The sequence below is a fragment of the Triticum aestivum genome, chromosome 3B (genome assembly GCF_018294505.1).
Source record: "Triticum aestivum cultivar Chinese Spring chromosome 3B, IWGSC CS RefSeq v2.1, whole genome shotgun sequence".
In the NCBI taxonomy this organism is placed as follows: Eukaryota; Viridiplantae; Streptophyta; class Magnoliopsida; order Poales; family Poaceae; genus Triticum; species Triticum aestivum.
In genome coordinates this window covers 770,403,492-770,411,693 of record NC_057801.1, presented here as the reverse complement: position 1 = coordinate 770,411,693, position 8,202 = coordinate 770,403,492, and positions in this window count along the sequence as shown.

Sequence of the window (8,202 nt, the reverse complement as noted above, 5' to 3'; positions counted from 1 at the left end):
CAGGAAGGAACAGGGTTCCCGTCCAGAGCAGGTCTCCGGGAGACGGTGCACCTCGCCCCACGGTGGGCGCCTAATGTTGGGGGTTGGGTGCGACATATGCCAATGGATGGCTTATCATGGTGGGAGCGAGTAGAACGTCGCCGGTGCCTGGAAGCGGGATGAGGTGTAGACACGAACGCCGGCGTACCTTACCCAGGTTTGGGGCTCTCCTAGGAGATAACACCCCTAGTCCTGCTCTGCGGGGTCTCTGCATGATCATTAAGGCACAAGTGATACAAAGGTGCTCCTTGAGCTGTATGCTAGAGGTAGGAGAAGGCAAGGCTAGCTCTCTCCTGCTCTAGGGGATTGGCTAGTTCTAAGGAAGTGGGAACCCTTTGCATGGGTGCCCTGGGGGGTTTATATAGTCCTGCCCCCCACGGGTACAATAGTAATCCGACCGGGTGATGGGCCCGGCTGTCAGTGCCTCTGGCCTCCGGCTTCTCCGCCGACTATTGGGGCCCGCCGCCTGGTGGGCCCCTCCGGCTGGTCTGGTATGGAGCCGACAGGCTGCTCCCGCCGCTGGCGGGTCTGGTCGGTGGCTGCTCACTGTAGTCGTGCTGCTAATGACGCGGGCTTGGTCAGCTCAGCGTGGCTACAGTCCCGCCGCCTGGCAGGAGATCGCTGTGGCCACACCTGGTCTCATCAGGTTAATGGTGCACTTGCTTCGGGGGAAAGGACGGCCGCCTGCTGGAGGCCGGCCTTCCCTAGGTCCGACTGGTTCGACATCCGCCATCTTCTGTGGCGTCATTGCCTGATAGGGCCCGCAGCCTGCGGGCCGTACCGACAGGTCATCGTGGGGAACAAGGCTCCGCCTGTTCAGAGTGACGTCAGGAGGGAGTGGCAACAGTGCCACGTCGTGCGGAGATCTCCGCCTGTACGGGGCACTGTGGCCACGCCCAGCCCGAGATTCGGGGGTGAGGGGCCTTACTGTAGCCACGCTCTATCTCGTCCTCTTAATGGGGGCACAGACTCTAAGGGCACCTCTGGAAGCAGGCCAACTGGAGCCAGCCGCTCTTGGTGCCGTCTGCTAGTGGTTGGCCGTCCTCCGGTGGCCGGCTGTTGAACTAGCCGGCCCCCAGAGGGCGGAGCTTCAGCTTGGGTCACTATGGGGCGAAGCTGGCCCAAAGTTTTGTCATGTCCTGGGACTCGGGTGAGGCTACCTCTGGCCCATTACTCCGACAGATCAGATCTTGTCTGGCTGGTTGTTGGCGCTGAATGGGACGACTCTTATGGCTCCCATGGGATTATCCTTGTTTCCTGTATTGCCCTTCAGCCATGAGGCCACCGTCTCGGTCGTAACCTCCTCTAGATGAACCCGAGCGGTGTCGTTGGCTCCGGAGTACATCCACATCGAGTGGTTGCGTGCCTGGAGCGGCTGGATGCGTCGATTGAGAAACACCTCCAAGAAGTCCATGCCGGTTACACCTTGATTGATCAACTGGACCACTCTCTCGACCAACATGTTCGTTTCCACCTTCTCCGCAGCAGTCACTTTCAATGAAGAGGGTTGCTGGGCGTGATCTAAAGAGAAAGGAGGAAGTCCGGTCGACTGACTGGGAGTCGCAATGTCCTGGCAGTAGAACCAGGTCAACTGCCAGCCCTGGACCAGCTCAGGAAGTGTCATGGAAGGGAAAGCACTCCGTTTCCTCTTCTGGATCCCCAAACCCCCGCACATTTGGATCACCTGCGTCCTCTTGTCACTCGAGTTCGCTTTCTTCACCGACTGGGAACGTATTGTAAAGATGTGCTTGAAAAGACCCCTGTGCGGTTGACAACCCAGGAAATTTTCACACATGGACACAAACGCGACGAGGTACGTAATGGTGTTGGGGGAGAAGTGATGGAGCCGAGCTCCGAAGAAGTTTAAGAAACCCCAAAAAAAGGATGCGGTGGAAGGGAGAAACCATAGTCGACGTGGGTGGCGAGCAAGACGCACTCACCCGGCCGCAGCTGAGGCTTCGTCTCCCCCTTCGGCAGCCTCGCAGCTCCCTCGATGATCAGGCCAGAGTCGGCCAGCTCCTCCAAATCCTCTGGCCAGAGCGAAGATCGGATCCAATCGCCCTTGATCCAACTCGGCGGCAGCCCGGACCTCGACGATGACCCCCGATTCATTTTCTTACCCTTCGTCACCCCCGTCGCCTTCTTCGCGTGTTCCAGCGCTGTCGTCTTGTCCTTCACCATGGTGGCAGCGCAACGGCGTCGAGAGCGGAGGAGAAAGGGGCAGCGGAGAAGCAGAGGAGAAAGGGAGAAGATGGATGCGCACAGTGCAGATGCCTCGGCCCCGGCGGCTTATAAAGACCCACTTCCGAGTGGCTGACGCGTGGGCCCAAGCAATCCTATCAAATCCCGCAACAGTCGCGCACTGGGTACGTGGCGAAAAAGGTAGCGCAGAGATCGAGGCGCCCCTGTCTATCCATCCAGCTCACCACGGCGCGCTCCGCCTCGCGCGCTTCCCCAAAATTTCGAATCCCGCGAGATCTGGGATACGCCGTAACCAATCACACCAAAGATTTCGCGTCAAAGCTATCACTCGACGAGTGGCGGCATGAATCCACTCCACAACTTCTGAATCGATCAAGGCGACTGAAACGAAGCCGAAGTTCTAACATGGACCTCCAGCCCAACGCAAGTATCTGTGAAGCACGAGAGTCAAGGCAGGATCAATTTAGACCTTCTTTTCACTTGGACCTCAATCCATTCGGGGGCTAATGATGAGGATATAGACCTAGGGTAGGGTCATAGGCCTGACATATACGCTCTACCCAAGGTCACTACCCTAGAAGCAAAGACACCCAAGAGACAACAGGGAGTACCAAGAAGGCGTCGAGTGCAATCCACTCGACCAGTCATACCACTCGGGTACCCCTCCCTCCTGACATCACTCGACCATACAAGAAATCACTCGACCTACTGAAGACCAGGAGCCGTACAGGACAACAACGGTCAGGCGTTCACTCCGCAGTCTTCAAGGGCATTTATAACACTTTATAGCTGGCGTTATCAGTAACGCCCTATCTTTATGTACATTGAACCCTAGTAACGAAGGTCGGCTGGGTCCTGGCGCACTCTATATAAGCTACCCCCCTCCTCTGGGACAAGGGTTCGCACCCCTTGTAACACACACATCATATTTCAGTCGACCGCCTCAGGGCACCGAGACGTAGGGCTTTTACCTCCACCGAGAGGGGCCTTAACTCGTAAACACTTACGTACAATCTCGCCGTAGCTAGGACCTTGCCTCCTCATTCGTATCCCCTATACTTACTGTCAGACTTAGTACCACGACAGCTCGAGATGCTCTAACAATTCGAGCGCCCATATGTCTCGTCTTCAGCGAGACAGAGCGAACACTAACTGAAGGTTGGGTGCTTTGAGATGGGTTGGACCAGGCGTGCGATAAAAAATAAGCTAGTTTTCTATTTCTTTTCATGTTTTTTTCTTTTTTACTTTTGTTTACACTTTCAAATATTCTAAACATATATTACAAAAACCACTCTACATCGAACATTTGAAAAATGCTGACCAAGCATTTGCAAAATGTTGAACGTTTATAGATAAATTTATCACGTATACGGAAATGAATAAAAAAATCTGTATGAAACAATTTGCTAATGTGTTTAAAAAAGTTAATTAAGCATTTGAAAAAATGTTGAACAACTGTTTGAAAAAGGTTAAGGAAGCATTTGGAAAATGTTAAATGTGTATAGAACAAATATTAACTTTGTACTTAAAAAAATGATGATTTTTTATCTTGTATATATAAATGTTACTCAAGAATTTGGAAAAATGTTGAACAAGTATTTGAAAAATGTTAAATGTGTATAGAAAGAAAAATGATGACTGTGTAATTTGATCAAATGTTTGAAAAATGTTAAATATTAATCATGCATTTAAAAAAATGTAGAACGAATATTTGAAAAATGTTAAATGTGTACAGAAAAAATATTACCTATATGTTAAGAAAATGATGAAAAAAAAACCTGATCATGTATATAAAAATGTTAATAAAGCATAAGAGAAAATGTTGAATAAGTATTTTAAAAATATTAATCAACCATGTAAATGTGTTTAGAAAAAATGTTGACCATGTGTTAAAAAAGTTAATATAGCATTTAGAAAATGTTAATCAAGAATTTGAAAAATGGTAAATGTGCATAAAAAAAATGTTGACCGCGTATTAGAAAATGTTGTCAAGCTTTTGAAAAATTCTAAAGGTACGTATAGTAAAATGGTGACCAAGTATTCAAAAAATGTTAATCTTTTATTTGAAAATTGTTAATAAAAGTTTTGAAAAATGCTAAAAATGTGTATATAAAAAATGTCGACCATGTACTATAAATGTTAAATTTCTATTGAAAATGTTAAACACGTGTTAGAAAAATGTTGGTGACGTATACAAAAAATGTTGAATGAAAAGCAAAAGAAACAGAGAAAAAAAAGGAAAAAACCGAACAAACAAATGCAAAAAGAACGAAAAAATCAGAGAAGAAAAAAGAAAAGAAACAAAATAATATAAAAATATAAAGAAAGAAAGCCAAAGAAAAATCAATGAAAAAGGAAAGAAAATGAAAAACCAAATGAAAATGGAGAAAACCGGGTGAAAAAACAAAAAAAAACAGGGAAAATGGAGAAAAAACAGTGAAAACACGGCTCGCTTCCAATTAAGCAAATCCGCCCTACCACTCCATCACGAACCCGAGCCTAGCCCAGTGGCTAGCCGCGCTTGACCTCAACCAGGGAACCAAGATTTGAATCTCGTTTGCGCTTTCTTTTCTCCCCTCTTTTGCATGTATTTACTCTACGCAAATGGGGCTGGCCTATAACTATAAGTACCTTCTGTGAGAGAACCTTCGATCTCGCTTAATGCAAGACATAGCGCTCGCGGAACAATTCAGCCACCCCCGATAGATCGCCAGGCGGAGGACCCGGGGTGAACCCCCATTGTGCCAGAGGCACAGCTTACTGTGTCTAATGCCATGAAAATAAAACCATATTTTCTTATTAAAAAAAGAGAAAAACATAAATTTGTGAGTGCCATGATACGAAAAATAAATATCAAGCCACTTCATAAAACTGCCTTGCCAATATGAACAAACATTTTTTCCATGGAGCAAATACAAAAACCGAATAAAGATGCCATCTCCTAATAAACAAAAAATGCCATCTCTCATAGTAAACAAAAAAAATGCCATATGTTAATAAAACAATCCATCTCTTCGTAATAAAATGTCATCTCTTAATAATAAAAATGCCATCTCTTAATACTACAAGAATATTGTTTCTTAATAAAACTACAAAAAACACTTGACTTTTGAAAAATATATTTAAATTTCCATGTAACATATTTTGCAAAATTATTAAAACTTCCTTGCAAATTTTTCGAGAAAAATGCCATGTAGCAAAAAAAAATGGGAGGCCTGGTGCCACATAACATATTTGGCAAAATTATTGAAACTGTCATGGCAAATTTCCTAGAAAAATGCCATGTTAGAAAAACAAGGGAGAGGGCATGGGATTCAAACCCAAGTCTACCATGTGCAAGACCGTGCTGCTAGGCAATGCAGTGCGCTGGGTCGATTGGTACATCGTTGGCTTGGTTTTATCGTATATTGAACAAGTTTAAATCTGACATGGCATCGACCTTGCTCTGAGATCCGTGCAATGGTGACGAGGACGTTCGCTGGGAGTTGTCAAAAATCTGACGATCGCCAGCCAACGTTTCCGATTTTTATTACACAATCTAGGAACACATGCATGTCCCTGCACCCGTCGTGCTAAAAGTTCAATTAGGAAGTGCTTCACTAAATTCTTCTCACTCTCTATGGCAACGCTGCGCAGGAGCCAGGGAGATATTTCGAAACGATTGAATCTTTTTAGGATGCGCTGAAAGCGTTGCATGCGGTATCTGCAGGAATAATAAACTCCAACTTTCACACGTACGTAGCTGGGCTTCTACTCTCCTGATACTTAAAATACCAGAACTCCCCTGATGCATACTCCCTCTGTTCCAAAATAGATGACTCAACTTTGTACTAACTTTATATTAAATTTAGTATAAAGTTGAATTATCTATTTTAAAACGAAGGAAGTAGGTAGGTACTACGTCCAAAATGTAACACACGCATGAAACGAGCCTTCATAGGCACGCATGCATGCACGCGTGAAGCGAGCCACGAACTGCCGGCTGCACGACACGACACGGTCGAGCGCTACGGTGCGACGCGAGCCTATTCATATGTCCATGGTGACGCGTCAATTACAAAGCTCATCAGGCCATCTCCACCACGCGATCTCATCCTGTCCGGTCCCGTTCGTATGGGGTAGAAGGAACAAACCGGGCGGCCCAACGCACGGGAGCAAACGAATTTTTGTCTGTTTTGTGTCCGCTTTCGTCCCATCCCCGTTCAAGTTTGCGCCGCTTTTGGGGTGAAACGAATACTACGCGGACGCGCTGGTCGTCTGCGCGTGTCCTTCCCCGGCCCGCCCGTCGGTGGCACAGGACGGGCCTTTTTCTATCGGCCCCCCTCCCTCCCTCCGGCCGCACCCCACTCCACTCTTCTCCACTCTTCCCCTCGCCGCCGCCGCCGCCGCTGCCATTGCAGCCGTGCAGCTCGGACACGCGCTCGCCCAACCCCTTCCCCTCGGCGCAGCCGAGCTACCCAACCACGGCCAACTGGTTTGCGCACCCCGCCGGCCGGATTTGGGGCGGATCCGATCGGTCTTGAGCTCGCCCGGCTGTGGGAGGCTGGGCCGTGCCATGGACTGGCCGGGCACCTCGCCGGAAGGCCCTGGCAGGGCCGCAAGGCCACATGCAGGCAGTGGTTCCTCCTCTAGCCGCTCGGATCTACACCGTCGGTGGTCCGCCGGCAGATACACGAATGACGGCCGGCCGGGCTCGGTGCTTGCGCAAAAGCTCGTCGGCGCACCATTGCCACTCATTAAGTGCGACCACTGCCCCGGGATGGTCGTGCGTCGCGTGTCTACAACGCCGGAACATCCCGGATGGGTGTTCATCAAGTGCTTAAACGATGGGGTATGTGCTCTTTGTAGCTGTTAACGCTGGAACGCGTCATACGAACACGTCGATGGGTACCCGCGGCACCGAGGGAGATGCTCCGCAACTCACACCGCGGGAGGCCAACTTCCAGCGCGATACGCAAGACAGCAAGCCGACGCTTTTGGGACCAGACGCCCCGCTCGCCCTGGAGAGACCCCGTCAGGGCTTGCGGCGACGATTGGCTGCTCGAGGTCGGCCTTACCACCCCTAGAGCCTCGTGGATTCGCAGCCTCCAATCTTGAAGAACGGCAAAGAACGAGAAGAAAGATACAAGGGGAGAGATAAAAGTAGATGGACACGAAAAAGTAGTAGATGTATTTGTTCGATTGTGTGTTGTTCAATCAGCCGTCACCCCTTAGGTATATAAGAGGCGGCTGGACTTCCCGTGCAAGAAAAGGCTTGGATTCACGTCCAAAACCCTAGTCAAATTTGGATTGGTTTTGTCCGAACTTTCCAAAACTGTTCGGTTTAAACTGGCTGCACCTTGCGGGTCTTTTTTTGTGGTGGTAAACGATCTCGGATGGAAACGAGCCCAAAAGCAATCTTTGACCGTTTTGACGAGACGAAAACTTTTATGTTGAACGTTTTTTGATCAGAGGTCATCTTGAGGGTCAAATTGGTCGTGCAAAACAGGCTATCCCTCGCGCTACCCATCAGACAGGGTGTCTGGTGGGGCGCGCCAGTTTTTGTCTCCTGACAGGGCTGTATTCTGATGGCTCTAACTTTTGCATACGAATTCGGATTGGAACGATTTTTATATCAAAATCGATCGATTCGACGAGACGAAGACAATCCGTGTAGATAAGTTTTCCATTTGAGGTAGTATTGGGGGCTTAATCATCCAAACTGTACTCTGAATATAAGATCTTAGTACTTTGAGCATAGTTTCGGCCTTCGGGATGAAATCGGACTGCAATGACCCAAACTTCAAAGATGTCCATATCGACAATACAGAACTCTTTCATGAAAATCACTTCTCCATTTAAGGTCATCTTAAATAAGTTATTGACCGTGCCAAAATCTGGTGTCAATACATGCCCCCCTGTTTTTCGGCAAAGTTTGTGTGCCGAAAAATAACTTCTGCATAGCTTGTTCTAAGGATGATG